General features: G+C 29.0%; 7 non-coding genes across 7 annotated transcripts; all 7 read left to right on the top strand.

Annotated features, from left to right (window-relative positions):
- The first annotated feature begins 1,367 nt into the window (after window positions 1-1,367).
- On the top strand, window positions 1,368-1,438 carry TRNAG-CCC (transfer RNA glycine (anticodon CCC)). Its single transcript has one exon. It is a non-coding gene; the product is annotated as a tRNA-Gly (tRNA).
- A 7,865-nt stretch (window positions 1,439-9,303) lies between these two features.
- Window positions 9,304-9,374, top strand: TRNAW-CCA (transfer RNA tryptophan (anticodon CCA)). Its single transcript has one exon. It is a non-coding gene; the product is annotated as a tRNA-Trp (tRNA).
- A 2,079-nt stretch (window positions 9,375-11,453) lies between these two features.
- TRNAG-CCC (transfer RNA glycine (anticodon CCC)) lies at window positions 11,454-11,524 on the top strand. Its single transcript has one exon. It is a non-coding gene; the product is annotated as a tRNA-Gly (tRNA).
- A 1,018-nt stretch (window positions 11,525-12,542) lies between these two features.
- TRNAW-CCA (transfer RNA tryptophan (anticodon CCA)) lies at window positions 12,543-12,613 on the top strand. Its single transcript has one exon. It is a non-coding gene; the product is annotated as a tRNA-Trp (tRNA).
- Window positions 12,614-15,733: 3,120 nt separating this feature from the next.
- On the top strand, window positions 15,734-15,804 carry TRNAW-CCA (transfer RNA tryptophan (anticodon CCA)). Its single transcript has one exon. It is a non-coding gene; the product is annotated as a tRNA-Trp (tRNA).
- Window positions 15,805-17,258: 1,454 nt separating this feature from the next.
- TRNAG-CCC (transfer RNA glycine (anticodon CCC)) lies at window positions 17,259-17,329 on the top strand. Its single transcript has one exon. It is a non-coding gene; the product is annotated as a tRNA-Gly (tRNA).
- A 1,066-nt stretch (window positions 17,330-18,395) lies between these two features.
- TRNAW-CCA (transfer RNA tryptophan (anticodon CCA)) lies at window positions 18,396-18,466 on the top strand. Its single transcript has one exon. It is a non-coding gene; the product is annotated as a tRNA-Trp (tRNA).
- The last annotated feature ends 60 nt before the right edge of the window (window positions 18,467-18,526 follow it).

The following is an 18,526-nucleotide window of genomic DNA, read 5'->3' as shown; positions in this document are numbered from 1 at the left end:
CTAAAAACTATTTAACATGACATGTATCCTACATGATGACTGGATGCACCACATTGTAGTTAAATATGGCAGTAATACTTTATACTTAGAAAATTTGTTTGCTTGTGACACTAACTTTAAGATCTCATAGCTTTTTTTTCTGCTGACAATAACATTTATTAATAATACATCCATGGAGCAAAGAAATATTTTTCTTAATTAGGGAAAGCTATGCAGCAGTGCAATTAGTAAATTTTCAATTAAAAAGATATTCATGTCACATAGTTTTGAATATACATCTATTTTCTTGTGGAGCGTTAGTAGTGTAGGGGTATCATGCAAGATTCCCATTCTTGCGACCTGCGTTCGAGTCCCGGCTAGAGCAGAAAAAAATATATTTTAAATCTTATATTAGGTATCAAACTAATATGAAATGTATTAGTCTTAAAACATTTTAAGAGATTATATTTAAAATGTTATACTATCTATCAAACTAATATGAAATGTATTAGTCTAAAAACTATTTAACATGACATGTATCCTACATGATGACTGGATGCAAAACATTGTAGTTAAATATGGCAGTAATACTTTATACTTAGAAAATTTGTTTGCTTGTGACACTAACTTTAAGATCTCAAAGCTTTTTTTCTGCTGACAATAACATTTATTAATAATACATCCATGGAGCAAAGAAATATTTTTCTTAATTAGGGAAAGCTATGCAGCAGTGCAATTAGTAAATTTTCAATTAAAAAGATATTCTTGTCACACAGTTTTGAATATACATCTGTTTTCTTGTAGAGCCCTATATATCAGCAGCGCTACTAGTGTAGGGGTATCATGCAAGAGTCTCATTCTTGCGACCTGTGTTCGAGTACCGGCTAGCGCAGAAAAAACACATTTTAAATCTTATATTAGGTATCAAACTAATATGAAATGTATTAGTCTTAAAACATTTTAAGAGATTATATTTAAAATATTATACTATCTATCAAACTAATAAGAAATTTATTAGTCTAAAAACAATTTAACATGACATATAACCTACATGACCTACAAGATGACTGGATGCACCACATTGTAGTTAAATATGGCAGTAATACTTTCCTTATACTTAGAACATTTGTTTACTTGTGACACTAACTTTAAGATCTCATAGCTTTTTTCTGCTGACAATAACATTTATTAATAAACTGAATCTGCATAACAAATTCATTAGCACAACTTTTTTGACAAATAAATACATCCATGAATCAAAGAAATATTTTTCTTAATTAGGGAAAGCTATGCAGCAGTGCAATTAGTAAATTTTCAATTAAAAAGATATTCATGTCACATAGTTTTGAATATACATCTATTTTCTTGTGGAGCATTACAAACCAGCAGCGTTAGTAGTGTAGGGGTATCATGCAAGATTCCCATTCTTGCGACCTGGATTCAAATCCCAGCTAGCGCAGAAAAAAATACATTTTAAATCTTATATTAGGTATCAAACTAATATGAAATGTATTAGTCTTAAAACATTTTAAGAGATTATATTTAAAATGTTATACTATCTATCAAACTAAAATGAAATGAAATGTATTAGTCTAAAAACTATTTAACATGACATGTATCCTACATGATGACTGGATGCACCACATTCTAGTTAAATATGGCAGTAATACTTTATACTTAGAAAATTTGTTTGTTTGTGACACTAACTTTAAGATCTCATAGCTTTTTTTCTGCTGACAATAACATTTATTAATAATACATCCATGGAGCAAAGAAATATTTTTCTTAATTAGGGAAAGCTATGCAGCAGTGCAATTAGTAAATTTTCAATAAAAAATATTCATGTCACACAGTTTTGAATATACATCTATTTTCTTGTAGAGCCCTATATGTCAGCAGCGCTACTAGTGTAGGGGTATCATGCAAGAGTCTCATTCTTGCGACCTGTGTTCGAGTACCGGCTTGCGCAGAAAAAACACATTTTAAATGTTATATTAAATATCAAACTAATATGAAATGTATTAGTCTTAAAACATTTTAAGAGATTATATTTAAAATGTTATACTATCTATCAAACTTATATGAAATGTATTAGTCTAAAAACTATTTAACATGACATGTATCCTACATGATGACTGGATGCACCACATTGTTGTTAAATATGGCAGTAATACTTTATACTTAGAAAATTTGTTTGCTTGTGACACTAACTTTAAGATCTCATAGCTTTTATTCTGCTGACAATAACATTTATTAATAATACATCCATGGTGCAAAGAAATATTTTTCTTAATTAGGGAAAGCTATGCAGCAGTGCAATTAGTAAATTTTCAATTAAAAAGATATTCATGTCACATAGTTTTGAATATACATCTATTTTCTTGTAGAGCCCTATATGTCAGCAGTGCTACTAGTGTAGGGGTATCATGCAAGAGTCTCATTCTTGCGACCTGTGTTCGAGTACCGGCTAGCGCAGAAAAAACACATTTTAAATCTTATATTAGGTATCAAACTAATATGAAATGTATTAGTCTTAAAACATTTTAAGAGATTATATTTAAAATGTTATACTATCTATCAAACTAATAAGAAATGTATTAGTCTAAAAACAATTTAACATGACATATAACCTACATGACCTACAAGATGACTGGATGCACCACATTGTAGTTAAATATGGCAGTATTACTTTCTTTATACTTAGAACATTTGTTTACTTGTGACACTAACTTTAAGATCTCATAGCTTTTTTCTGCTGACAATAACATTTATTAATAAACTGAATCTGCATAACAAATTCATTAGCACAACTTTTTTGACAAATAAATACATCCATGGATCAAATAAATATTTTTCTTAATTAGGGAAAGCTATGCAGCCGTGCAATTAGTAAATTTTCAATTAAAAAGATATTCATGTCACATAGTTTTGAATATACATCTATTTTCTTGTAGAGCTTTACAAACCAGCAGCGTTAGTAATGTAGGGGTATCATGCAAGATTCCCATTCTTGCGACCTGGGTTCAAATCCTGGCTAGCACAGAAAAAAATACATTTTAAATCTTATATTAGGTATCAAACTAATATAAAATGTATTAGTCTTAAAACATTTTAAGAGATTATATTTAAAATGTTATACTATCTATCAAACTAATATGAAATGTATTAGTCTAAAAACTATTTAACATGACATGTATCCTACATGATGACTGGATGCACCACATTGTAGTTAAATATGGCAGTAATAGTTTATACTTAGAAAATTTGTTTGCTTGTGACACTAACTTTAAGATCTCATAGCTTTTTTTTCTGCTGACAATAACATTTATTAATAATACATCCATGGAGCAAAGAAATATTTTTCTTAATTAGGGAAAGCTATGCAGCAGTGCAATTAGTAAATTTTCAATTAAAAAGATATTCATGTCACATAGTTTTGAATATACATCTATTTTCTTGTGGAGCATTATAATCCAGCAGCGTTAGTAGTGTAGGGGTATCATGCAAGATTCCCATTCTTGCGACCTGCATTCGAGTCCCGGCTAGAGCAGAAAAAAATATATTTTAAATCTTATATTAGGTATCAAACTAATATGAAATGTATTAGTCTTAAAACATTTTAAGAGATTATATTTAAAATGTTATACTATCTATCAAACTAATATGAAATGTATTAGTCTAAAAACTATTTAACATGACATGTATCCTACATGATGACTGGATGCAAAACATTGTAGTTAAATATGGCAGTAATACTTTATACTTAGAAAATTTGTTTGCTTGTGACACTAACTTTAAGATCTCATAGCTTTTTTTCTGCTGACAATAACATTTATTAATAATACATCCATGGAGCAAAGAAATATTTTTCTTAATTAGGGAAAGCTATGCAGCAGTGCACTTAGTAAATTTTCAATTAAAAAGATATTCATGTCACACAGTTTTGAATATACATCTATTTTCTTGTAGAGCCCTATATGTCAGCAGCGCTACTAGTGTAGGGGTATCATGCAAGAGTCTTATTCTTGCGACCTGTGTTCGAGTACCGGCTAGCGCAGAAAAAACACATTTTAAATCTTATATTAGGTATCAAACTAATATGAAATGTATTAGTCTTAAAACATTTTAAGAGATTATATTTAAAATGTTATACTATCTATCAAACTAATAAGAAATGTATTAGTCTAAAAACAATTTAACATGACATATAACCTACATGACCTACAAGATGACTGGATGCACCACATTGTAGTTAAATATGGCAGTAATACTTTCTTTATACTTAGAACATTTGTTTACTTGTGACACTAACTTTAAGATCTCATAGCTTTTTTCTGCTGACAATAACATTTATTAATAAACTGAATCTGCATAACAAATTCATTAGCACAACTTTTTTGACAAATAAATACATCCATGGATCAAATAAATATTTTTCTTAATTAGGGAAAGCTATGCAGCCGTGCAATTAGTAAATTTTCAATTAGAAAGATATTCATGTCACATAGTTTTGAATATACATCAATTTTCTTGTAGAGCATTACAAACCAGTAGCGTTAGTAATGTAGGGGTATCATGCAAGATTCCCATTCTTGCGACCTGTGTTCAAATCCTGGCTAGCACAGAAAAAAATACATTTTAAATCTTATATTAGGTATCAAACTAATATAAAATGTATTAGTCTTAAAACATTTTAAGAGATTATATTTAAAATGTTATACTATCTATGAAACTAATATGAAATGTATTAGTCTAAAAACAATTTAACATGACATGTATCCTACATGATGACTGGATGCACCACATTGTAGTTAAATATGGCAGTAATACTTTTTACTTAGAAAATTTGTTTGCTTGTGACACTAACTTTAAGATCTCATAGCTTTTTTTTCTGCTGACAATAACATTTATTAATAATACATCCATGGAGCAAAGAAATATTTTTCTTAATTAGGGAAAGCTATGCAGCAGTGCAATTAGTAAATTTTCTATTAAAAAGATATTCATGTCACATAGTTTTGAATATACATCTATTTTCTTGTGGAGCATTATAATCCAGCAGCGTTAGTAGTGTAGGGGTATCATGCAAGATTCCCATTCTTGCGACCTGCGTTCGAGTCCCGGCTAGAGCAGAAAAAAATATATTTTAAATCTTATATTAGGTATCAAACTAATATGAAATGTATTAGTCTTAAAACATTTTAAGAGATTATATTTAAAATGTTATACTATCTATCAAACTAATATGAAATGTATTAGTCTAAAAACTATTTAACATGACATGTATCCTACATGATGACTGGATGCAAAACATTGTAGTTAAATATGGCAGTAATACTTTATACTTAGAAAATTTGTTTGCTTGTGACACTAACTTTAAGATCTCATAGCTTTTTTTCTGCTGACAATAACATTTATTAATAATACATCCATGGAGCAAAGAAATATTTTTCTTAATTAGGGAAAGCTATGCAGCAGTGCAATTAGTAAATTTTCAATTAAAAAGATATTCATGTCACACAGTTTTGAATATACATCTATTTTCTTGTAGAGCCCTATATGTCAGCAGCGCTACTAGTGTAGGGGTATCATGCAAGAGTCTCATTCTTGCGACCTGTGTTCGAGTACCGGCTAGCGCAGAAAAAACACATTTTAAATCTTATATTAGGTATCAAACTAATATGAAATGTATTAGTCTTAAAACATTTTAAGAGATTATATTTAAAATATTATACTATCTATCAAACTAATAAGAAATTTATTAGTCTAAAAACAATTTAACATGACATATAACCTACATGACCTACAAGATGACTGGATGCACCACATTGTAGTTAAATATGGCAGTAATACTTTCCTTATACTTAGAACATTTGTTTACTTGTGACACTAACTTTAAGATCTCATAGCTTTTTTCTGCTGACAATAACATTTATTAATAAACTGAATCTGCATAACAAATTCATTAGCACAACTTTTTTGACAAATAAATGCATCCATGGATCAAAGAAATATTTTTCTTAATTAGGGAAAGCTATGCAGCAGTGCAATTAGTAAATTTTCAATTAAAAAGATATTCATGTCACATAGTTTTGAATATACATCTTTTTTCTTGTGGAGCATTACAAACCAGCAGCGTTAGTAGTGTAGGGGTATCATGCAAGATTCCCATTCTTGCGACCTGGGTTCAAATCCTGGCTAGTACAGAAAAAAATACATTTTAAATCTTATATTAGGTATCAAACTAATATTAAATGTATTAGTCTTAAAACATTTTAAGAGATTATATTTAAAATGTTCTACTATCTATCAAACTTATATGAAATGTATTAGTCTAAAAACTATTTAACATGACATGTATCCTACATGATGACTGGATGCACCACATTGTAGTTAAATATGGCAGTAATACTTTATACTTAGAAAATTTGTTTGCTTGTGACACTAACTTTAAGATCTCATAGCTTTTTTTCTGCTGACAATAGCATTTATTAATAATACATCCATGGAGCAAAGAAATATTTTTCTTAATTAGGGAAAGCTATGCAGCAGTGCAATTAGTAAATTTTCAATTAAAAAGATATTCATGTCACACAGTTTTGAATATACATCTATTTTCTTGTAGAGCCCTATATGTCAGCAGTGCTACTAGTGTAGGGGTATCATGCAAGAGTCTCATTCTTGCGACCTGTGTTCGAGTACCGGCTAGCGCAGAAAAAACACATTTTAAATCTTATATTAGGTATCAAACTAATATGAAATGTATTAGTCTTAAAACATTTTAAGAGATTATATTTAAAATGTTATAATATCTATCAAACTAATAAGAAATGTATTAGTCTAAAAAAAATTTAACATGACATATAACCTACATGACCTACAAGATGACTGGATGCACCACATTGTAGTAAAATATGGCAGTAATACTTTCTTTATACTTAGAAAATTTGTTTGCTTGTGACACTAACTTTAAGATCTCATAGCTTTTTTTTCTGCTGACAATAACATTTATTAATAATACATCCATGGAGCAAAGAAATATTTTTCTTAATTAGGGAAAGCTATGCAGCAGTGCAATTAGTAAATTTTCAATTAAAAAGATATTCATGTCACATAGTTTTGAATATACATCTATTTTCTTGTGGAGCCCTATAAGCCAGCAGCGCTACTAGTGTAGGGGTATCATGCAAGAGTACCATTCTTGTGACCTTTGTTCGAGTACCGGCTAGTGCAGAAAAAACACATTTTAAATGTTATATTAGGTATCAAACTAATATGAAATGTATTAGTCTTAAAATATTTTAAGAGATTATATTTAAAATGTTATACTATCTATCAAACTAATAAGAAATGTATTAGTCTAAAAACTATTTAACATGACATATAACTTACGTGACCTACAAGATGACTGGATGCACCACATTGTAGTTTAATATGGCAGTAATACTTTCTTTTTACTTAGAAAATTTGTTTACTTGTGACACTAACTTTAAGATCTCATAGCTTTTTTCTGCTGACAATAACATTTATTAATAAACTGAATCTGCATAACAAATTCATTAGCACAACTTTTTTGACAAATAAATGCATCCATGGATCAAAGAAATATTTTTCTTAATTAGGGAAAGCTATGCAGCAGTGCAATTAGTAAATTTTCAATTAAAAAGATATTCATGTCACATAGTTTTGAATATACATCTTTTTTCTTGTGGAGCATTACAAACCAGCAGCGTTAGTAGTGTAGGGGTATCATGCAAGATTCCCATTCTTGCGACCTGGGTTCAAATCCTGGCTAGCACAGAAAAAAATGCATTTTAAATCTTATATTAGGTATCAAACTAATATTAAATGTATTAGTCTTAAAACATTTTAAGAGATTATATTTAAAATGTTATACTATCTATCAAACTTATATGAAATGTATTAGTCTAAAAACTATTTAACATGACATGTATCCTACATGATGACTGGATGCACCACATTGTAGTTAAATATGGCAGTAATACTTTATACTTAGAAAATTTGTTTGCTTGTGACACTAACTTTAAGATCTCATAGCTTTTTTTCTGCTCACAATAACATTTATTAATAATACATCCATGGAGCAAAGAAATATTTTTCTTAATTAGGGAAAGCTATGCAGCAGTGCAATTAGTAAATTTTCAATTAAAAAGATATTCATGTCACACAGTTTTGAATATACATCTATTTTCTTGTAGAGCCCTATATGTCAGCAGTGCTACTAGTGTAGGGGTATCATGCAAGAGTCTCATTCTTGCGACCTGTGTTCGAGTACCGGCTAGCGCAGAAAAAACACATTTTAAATCTTATATTAGGTATCAAACTAATATGAAATGTATTAGTCTTAAAACATTTTAAGAGATTATATTTAAAATGTTATAATATCTATCAAACTAATAAGAAATGTATTAGTCTAAAAAAAATTTAACATGACATATAACCTACATGACCTACAAGATGACTGGATGCACCACATTGTAGTAAAATATGGCAGTAATACTTTCTTTATACTTAGAAAATTTGTTTGCTTGTGACACTAACTTTAAGATCTCATAGCTTTTTTTTCTGCTGACAATAACATTTATTAATAATACATCCAAGGAGCAAAGAAATATTTTTCTTAATTAGGGAAAGCTATGCAGCAGTGCAATTAGTAAATTTTCAATTAAAAAGATATTCATGTCACATAGTTTTGAATATACATCTATTTTCTTGTGGAGCCCTATAAGCCAGCAGCGCTACTAGTGTAGGGGTATCATGCAAGAGTACCATTCTTGTGACCTTTGTTCGAGTACCGGCTAGTGCAGAAAAAACACATTTTAAATCTTATATTAGGTATCAAACTAATATGAAATGTATTAGTCTTAAAACATTTTAAGAGATTATATTTAAAATGTTATACTATCTATCAAACTAATATAAAATGTATTAGTCTAAAAACAATTTAACATGACATATAACCTACATGACCTACATGATGACTGGATGCACCACATTGTAGTTAAATATGGTAGTAATACTTTCTTTATACTTAGAAAATGTGTTTACTTGTGACACTAACTTTAAGATCTCATAGCCTTTTTCTGCTGACAATAACATTTATTAATAAACTAAATCTGCATAACAAATTCATTAGCACAACTTTATTTAACAAATAAATACATCCATGGAGCAAAGAAATATTTTTCTTAATTAGGGAAAGCTATGCAACAGAGCAATTAGTAAATTTTCAATTAAAAAGATATTCATGTCACATAGTTTTGAATATACATCTATTTTCTTGTGGAGCATTACAAACTAGCAGCGTTAGTAGTGTAGGGGTATCATGCAAAATTCCAGTTCTTGCGACCTGGGTTCAAATCCCGGCTAGCGCAGAAAAAAATACATTTTAAATCTTATATTAGGTATCAAACTAATATGAAATGTATTAGTCTTAAAACATTTTAAGAGATTATATTTAAAATGTTATACTATCTATCAAACTAATATGAAATGTATTAGTCTAAAAACTATTTAACATGACATATAACTTACGTGACCTACAAGATGACTGGATGCACCACATTGTAGTTTAATATGGCAGTAATACTTTCTTTTTACTTAGAAAATTTGTTTACTTGTGACACTAACTTTAAGATCTCATAGCTTTTTTCTGCTGACAATAACATTTATTAATAAACTGAATCTGCATAACAAATTCATTAGCACAACTTTTTTGACAAATAAATGCATCCATGGATCAAAGAAATATTTTTCTTAATTAGGGAAAGCTATGCAGCAGTGCAATTAGTAAATTTTCAATTAAAAAGTTATTCATGTCACATAGTTTTGAATATACATCTTTTTTCTTGTGGAGCATTACAAACCAGCAGCGTTAGTAGTGTAGGGGTATCATGCAAGATTCCCATTCTTGCGACCTGGGTTCAAATCCTGGCTAGCACAGAAAAAAATACATTTTAAATCTTATATTAGGTATCAAACTAATATTAAATGTATTAGTCTTAAAACATTTTAAGAGATTATATTTAAAATGTTATACTATCTATCAAACTTATATGAAATGTATTAGTCTAAAAACTATTTAACATGACATGTATCCTACATGATGACTGGATGCACCACATTGTAGTTAAATATGGCAGTAATACTTTATACTTAGAAAATTTGTTTGCTTGTGACACTAACTTTAAGATCTCATAGCTTTTTTTCTGCTCACAATAACATTTATTAATAATACATCCATGGAGCAAAGAAATATTTTTCTTAATTAGGGAAAGCTATGCAGCAGTGCAATTAGTAAATTTTCAATTAAAAAGATATTCATGTCACACAGTTTTGAATATACATCTATTTTCTTGTAGAGCCCTATATGTCAGCAGTGCTACTAGTGTAGGGGTATCATGCAAGAGTCTCATTCTTGCGACCTGTGTTCGAGTACCGGCTAGCGCAGAAAAAACACATTTTAAATCTTATATTAGGTATCAAACTAATATGAAATGTATTAGTCTTAAAACATTTTAAGAGATTATATTTAAAATGTTATACTATCTATCAAACTAATAAGAAATGTATTAGTCTAAAAACAATTTAACATGACATATAACCTACATGACCTACAAGATGACTGGATGCACCACATTGTAGTTAAATATGGCAGTAATACTTTCTTTATACTTAGAACATTTGTTTACTTGTGACACTAACTTTAAGATCTCATAGCTTTTTTCTGCTGACAATAACATTTATTAATAAACTGAATCTGCATAACAAATTCATTAGCACAACTTTTTTGACAAATAAATACATCCATGGATCAAATAAATATTTTTCTTAATTAGTGAAAGCTATGCAGCCGTGCAATTAGTAAATTTTCAATTAAAAAGATATTCATGTCACATAGTTTTGAATATACATCTGTTTTCAAGTAGAGCATTACAAACCAGCAGCGTTAGTAATGTAGGGGTATCATGCAAGATTCCCATTCTTGCGACCTGGGTTCAAATCCTGGCTAGCACAGAAAAAAATACATTTTAAATCTTATATTAGGTATCAAACTAATATAACATTTATTAGTCTTAAAACATTTTAAGAGATTATATTTAAAATGTTATACTATCTATCAAACTAATATGAAATGTATTAGTCTAAAAACTATTTAACATGACATGTATCCTACATGATGACTGGATGCACCACATTGTAGTTAAATATGGCAGTAATACTTTATACTTAGAAAATTTGTTTGCTTGTGACACTAACTTTAAGATCTCATAGCTTTTTTTTCTGCTGACAATAACATTTATTAATAATACATCCATGGAGCAAAGAAATATTTTTCTTAATTAGGGAAAGCTATGCAGCAGTGCAATTAGTAAATTTTCAATTAAAAAGATATTAATGTCACATAGTATTGAATATACATCTATTTTCTTGTGGAGCGTTATAATCCAGCAGCGTTAGTAGTGTAGAGGTATCATGCAAGATTCCCATTCTTGCGACCTGGATTCAAATCCCAGCTAGCGCAGAAAAAAATACATTTTAAATCTTATATTAGGTATCAAACTAATATGAAATGTATTAGTCTTAAAACATTTTAAGAGATTATATTTAAAATGTTATACTATCTATCAAACTAATAAGAAATGTATTAGTCTAAAAAAAATTTAACATGACATATAACCTACATGACCTACAAGATGACTGGATGCACCACATTGTAGTAAAATATGGCAGTAATACTTTCTTTATACTTAGAAAATTTGTTTGCTTGTGACACTAACTTTAAGATCTCATAGCTTTTTTTTCTGCTGACAATAACATTTATTAATAATACATCCATGGAGCAAAGAAATATTTTTCTTAATTAGGGAAAGCTATGCAGCAGTGCAATTAGTAAATTTTCAATTAAAAAGATATTCATGTCACATAGTTTTGAATATACATCTATTTTCTTGTGGAGCCCTATAAGCCAGCAGCGCTACTAGTGTAGGGGTATCATGCAAGAGTACCATTCTTGTGACCTTTGTTCGAGTACCGGCTAGTGCAGAAAAAACACATTTTAAATCTTATATTAGGTATCAAACTAATATGAAATGTATTAGTCTTAAAACATTTTAAGAGATTATATTTAAAATGTTATACTATCTATCAAACTAATATAAAATGTATTAGTCTAAAAACAATTTAACATGACATATAACCTACATGACCTACAAGATGACTGGATGCACCACATTGTAGTTAAATATGGTAGTAATACTTTCTTTATACTTAGAAAATGTGTTTACTTGTGACACTAACTTTAAGATCTCATAGCTTTTTTCTGCTGACAATAACATTTATTAATAAACTGAATCTGCATAACAAATTCATTAGCACAACTTTATTTAACAAATAAATACATCCATGGAGCAAAGAAATATTTTTCTTAATTAGGGAAAGCTATGCAACAGAGCAATTAGTAAATTTTCAATTAAAAAGATATTCATGTCACATAGTTTTGAATATACATCTATTTTCTTGTGGAGCATTACAAACTAGCAGCGTTAGTAGTGTAGGGGTATCATGCAAAATTCCAGTTCTTGCGACCTGGGTTCAAATCCCGGCTAGCGCAGAAAAAAATACATTTTAAATCTTATATTAGGTATCAAACTAATATGAAATGTATTAGTCTTAAAACATTTTAAGAGATTATATTTAAAACGTTATACTATCTATCAAACTAATATGAAATGTATTAGTCTAAAAACTATTTAACATGACATATAACTTACGTGACCTACAAGATGACTGGATGCACCACATTGTAGTTTAATATGGCAGTAATACTTTCTTTTTACTTAGAAAATTTGTTTGCTTGTGACACTAACTTTAAGATCTCATAGCTTTTTTTTCTGCTGACAATAACATTTATTAATAATACATCCATGGAGCAAAGAAATATTTTTCTTAATTAGGGAAAGCTATGCAGCAGTGCAATTAGTAAATTTTCAATTAAAAAGATATTCATGTCACATAGTTTTGAATATACATCTATTTTCTTGTGGAGCGTTATAATCCAGCAGCGTTAGTAGTGTAGGGGTATCATGCAAGATTCCCATTCTTGCGACCTGCATTCGAGTCCTGGCTAGAGCAGAAAAAAATATATTTTAAATCTTATATTAGGTATCAAACTAATATGAAATGTATTAGTCTTAAAACATTTTAAGAGATTATATTTAAAATGTTATACTATCTATCAAACTAATATGAAATGTATTAGTCTAAAAACTATTTAACATGACATGTATCCTACATGATGACTGGATGCAAAACATTGTAGTTAAATATGGCAGTAATACTTTATACTTAGAAAATTTGTTTGCTTGTGACACTAACTTTAAGATCTCATAGCTTTTTTTCTGCTGACAATAACATTTATTAATAATACATCCATGGAGCAAAGAAATATTTTTCTTAATTAGGGAAAGCTATGCAGCAGTGCAATTAGTAAATTTTCAATTAAAAAGATATTCATGTCACATAGTATTGAATATACATCTATTTTCTTGTGGAGCGTTATAATCCAGCAGCGTTAGTAGTGTAGGGGTATCATGCAAGATTCCCATTCTTGCGACCTGCGTTCGAGTCCCGGCTAGCGCAGAAAAAAATATATTTTAAATCTTATATTAGGTATCAAACTAATATGAAATGTATTAGTCTTAAAACATTTTAAGAGATTATATTTAAAATCTTATACTATCTATCAAACTAATATGAAATGTATTAGTCTAAAAACTATTTAACATGACATGTATCCTACATGATGACTGGATGCAAAACATTGTAGTTAAATATGGCAGTAATACTTTATACTTAGAAAATTTGTTTGCTTGTGACACTAACTTTAAGATCTCATAGCTTTTTTTCTGCTGACAATAACATTTATTAATAATACATCCATGGAGCAAAGAAATATTTTTCTTAATTAGGGAAAGCTATGCAGCAGTGCAATTAGTAAATTTTCAATTAAAAAGATATTCATGTCACACAGTTTTGAATATACATCTATTTTCTTGTAGAGCCCTATATGTCAGCAGCGCTACTAGTGTAGGGGTATCATGCAAGAGTCTTATTCTTGCGACCTGTGTTCAAGTACCTGCTAGCGCAGAAAAAACACATTTTAAATCTTATATTAGGTATCAAACTAATATGAAATGTATTAGTCTTAAAACATTTTAAGAGATTATATTAAAAATGTTATACTATCTATCAAACTAATAAGAAATGTATTAGTCTAAAAACAATTTAACATGACATATAACCTACATGACCTACAAGATGACTGGATGCACCACATTGTAGTTAAATATGGCAGTAATACTTTCTTTATACTTAGAACATTTGTTTACTTGTGACACTAACTTTAAGATCTCATAGCTTTTTTCTGCTGACAATAACATTTATTAATAAACTGAATCTGCATAACAAATTCATTAGCACAACTTTTTTGACAAATAAATACATCCTTGGATCAAATAAATATTTTTCTTAATTAGGGAAAGCTATGCAGCAGTGCAATTAGTAAATTTTCAATTAAAAAGATATTCATGTCACATAGTTTTGAATATACATCTATTTTCTTGTGGAGCATTACAAACCAGCAGTGTTAGTAGTGTAGGGGTATCATGCAAGATTCCCATTCTTGCGACCTGGATTCAAATCCCAGCTAGCGCAGAAAAAAATACATTTTAAATCTTATATTAGGTATCAAACTAATATGAAATGTATTAGTCTTAAAACATTTTAAGAGATTATATTTAAAATGTTATACTATCTATCAAACTAATAAGAAATGTATTAGTCTAAAAAAAATTTAACATGACATATAACCTACATGACCTACAAGATGACTGGATGCACCACATTGTAGTAAAATATGGCAGTAATACTTTCTTTATACTTAGAAAATTTGTTTGCTTGTGACACTAACTTTAAGATCTCATAGCTTTTTTTTCTGCTGACAATAACATTTATTAATAATACATCCATGGAGCAAAGAAATATTTTTCTTAATTAGGGAAAGCTATGCAGCAGTGCAATTAGTAAATTTTCAATTAAAAAGATATTCATGTCACATAGTTTTGAATATACATCTATTTTCTTGTGGAGCCCTATAAGCCAGCAGCGCTACTAGTGTAGGGGTATCATGCAAGAGTGCCATTCTTGTGACCTTTGTTCGAGTACCGGCTAGTGCAGAAAAAACACATTTTAAATCTTATATTAGGTATCAAACTAATATGAAATGTATTAGTCTTAAAACATTTTAAGAGATTATATTTAAAATGTTATACTATCTATCAAACTAATATAAAATGTATTAGTCTAAAAACAATTTAACATGACATATAACCTACATGACCTACAAGATGACTGGATGCACCACATTGTAGTTAAATATGGTAGTAATACTTTCTTTATACTTAGAAAATGTGTTTACTTGTGACACTAACTTTAAGATCTCATAGCTTTTTTCTGCTGACAATAACATTTATTAATAAACTGAATCTGCATAACAAATTCATTAGCACAACTTTATTTAACAAATAAATACATCCATGGAGCAAAGAAATATTTTTCTTAATTAGGGAAAGCTATGCAACAGAGCAATTAGTAAATTTTCAATTAAAAAGATATTCATGTCACATAGTTTTGAATATACATCTATTTTCTTGTGGAGCATTACAAACTAGCAGCGTTAGTAGTGTAGGGGTATCATGCAAAATTCCAGTTCTTGCGACCTGGGTTCAAATCCCGGCTAGCGCAGAAAAAAATACATTTTAAATCTTATATTAGGTATCAAACTAATATGAAATGTATTAGTCTTAAAACATTTTAAGAGATTATATTTAAAACGTTATACTATCTATCAAACTAATATGAAATGTATTAGTCTAAAAACTATTTAACATGACATATAACTTACGTGACCTACAAGATGACTGGATGCACCACATTGTAGTTTAATATGGCAGTAATACTTTCTTTTTACTTAGAAAATTTGTTTGCTTGTGACACTAACTTTAAGATCTCATAGCTTTTTTTTCTGCTGACAATAACATTTATTAATAATACATCCATGGAGCAAAGAAATATTTTTCTTAATTAGGGAAAGCTATGCAGCAGTGCAATTAGTAAATTTTCAATTAAAAAGATATTCATGTCACATTGTTTTGAATATACATCTATTTTCTTGTGGAGCGTTATAATCCAGCAGCATTAGTAGTGTAGGGGTATCATGCAAGATTCCCATTCTTGCGACCTGCATTCGAGTCCCGGCTAGAGCAGAAAAAAATATATTTTAAATCTTAGATTAGGTATCAAACTAATATGAAATGTATTAGTCTTAAAACATTTTAAGAGATTATATTTAAAATGTTATACTATCTATCAAACTAATATGAAATGTATTAGTCTAAAAACTATTTAACATGACATGTATCCTACATGATGACTGGATGCAAAACATTGTAGTTAAATATGGCAGTAATACTTTATACTTAGAAAATTTGTTTGCTTGTGACACTAACTTTAAGATCTCATAGCTTTTTTTCTGCTCACAATAACATTTATTAATAATACATCCATGGAGCAAAGAAATATTTTTCTTAATTAGGGAAAGCTATGCAGCAGTGCACTTAGTAAATTTTCAATTAAAAAGATATTCATGTCACACAGTTTTGAATATACATCTATTTTCTTGTAGAGCCCTATATGTCAGCAGCGCTACTAGTGTAGGGGTATCATGCAAGAGTCTTATTCTTGCGACCTGTGTTCGAGTACCGGCTAGCGCAGAAAAAACACATTTTAAATCTTATATTAGGTATCAAACTAATAAGAAATGTATTAGTCTAAAAACAATTTAACATGACATATAACCTACATGACCTACAAGATGACTGGATGCACCACATTGTAGTTAAATATGGCAGTAATACTTTCTTTATACTTAGAACATTTGTTTACTTGTGACACTAACTTTAAGATCTCATAGCTTTTTTCTGCTGACAATAACATTTATTAATAAACTGAATCTGCATAACAAATTCATTAGCACAACTTTTTTGACAAATAAATACATCCATGGATCAAAGAAATATTTTTCTTAATTAGGGAAAGCTATGCAGCAGTGCAATTAGTAAATTTTCAATTAAAAAGATATTCATGTCACAGAGTTTTGAATATACATCTATTTTCTTGTGGAGCATTACAAACCAGCAGCGTTAGTAGTGTAGGGGTATCATGCAAGATTCCCATTCTTGCGACCTGGATTCAAATCCCAGCTAGCGCAGAAAAAAATACATTTTAAATCTTATATTAGGTATCAAACTAATATGAAATGTATTAGTCTTAAAACATTTTAAGAGATTATATTTAAAATGTTATACTATCTATCAAACTAATAAGAAATGTATTAGTCTAAAAAAAATTTAACATGACATATAACCTACATGACCTACAAGATGACTGGATGCACCACATTGTAGTTAAATATGGCAGTAATACTTTCTTTATACTTAGAACATTTGTTTACTTGTGACACTAACTTTAAGATCTCATAGCTTTTTTCTGCTGACAATAACATTTATTAATAAACTGAATCTGCATAACAAATTCATTAGCACAACTTTTTTGACAAATAAATACATCCATGGATCAAATAAATATTTTTCTTAATTAGGGAAAGCTATGCAGCCGTGCAATTAGTAAATTTTCAATTAAAAAGATATTCATGTCACATAGTTTTGAATATACATCTATTTTCTTGTAGAGCATTACAAACCAGCAGCGTTAGTAGTGTAGGGGTATCATGCAAGATTCCCATTCTTGCGACCTGCATTCAAATCCCAGCTAGCGCAGAAAAAAATACATTTTAAATCTTATATTAGGTATCAAACTAATATGAAATGTATTAGTCTTAAAACATTTTAAGAGATTATATTTAAAATGTTATACTATCTATCAAACTAATATAAAATGTATTAGTCTAAAAACAATTTAACATGACATATAACCTACATGACCTACAAGATGACTGGATGCACCACATTGTAGTTAAATATGGTAGTAATACTTTCTTTATACTTAGAAAATGTGTTTACTTGTGACACTAACTTTAAGATCTCATAGCTTTTTTCTGCTGACAATAACATTTATTAATAAACTGAATCTGCATAACAAATTCATTAGCACAACTTTATTTAACAAATAAATACATCCATGGAGCAAAGAAATATTTTTCTTAATTAGGGAAAGCTATGCAACAGAGCAATTAGTAAATTTTCAATTAAAAAGATATTCATGTCACATAGTTTTGAATATACATCTATTTTCTTGTGGAGCATTACAAACTAGCAGCGTTAGTAGTGTAGGGGTATCATGCAAAATTCCAGTTCTTGCGACCTGGGTTCAAATCCCGGCTAGCGCAGAAAAAAATACATTTTAAATCTTATATTAGGTATCAAACTAATATGAAATGTATTAGTCT

This window comes from Pseudophryne corroboree, chromosome 3, assembly GCF_028390025.1.
Source record: "Pseudophryne corroboree isolate aPseCor3 chromosome 3, aPseCor3.hap2, whole genome shotgun sequence".
NCBI lineage: Eukaryota > Metazoa > Chordata > Amphibia > Anura > Myobatrachidae > Pseudophryne > Pseudophryne corroboree.
This window is presented reverse-complemented; position numbering and strand designations above follow the sequence as displayed.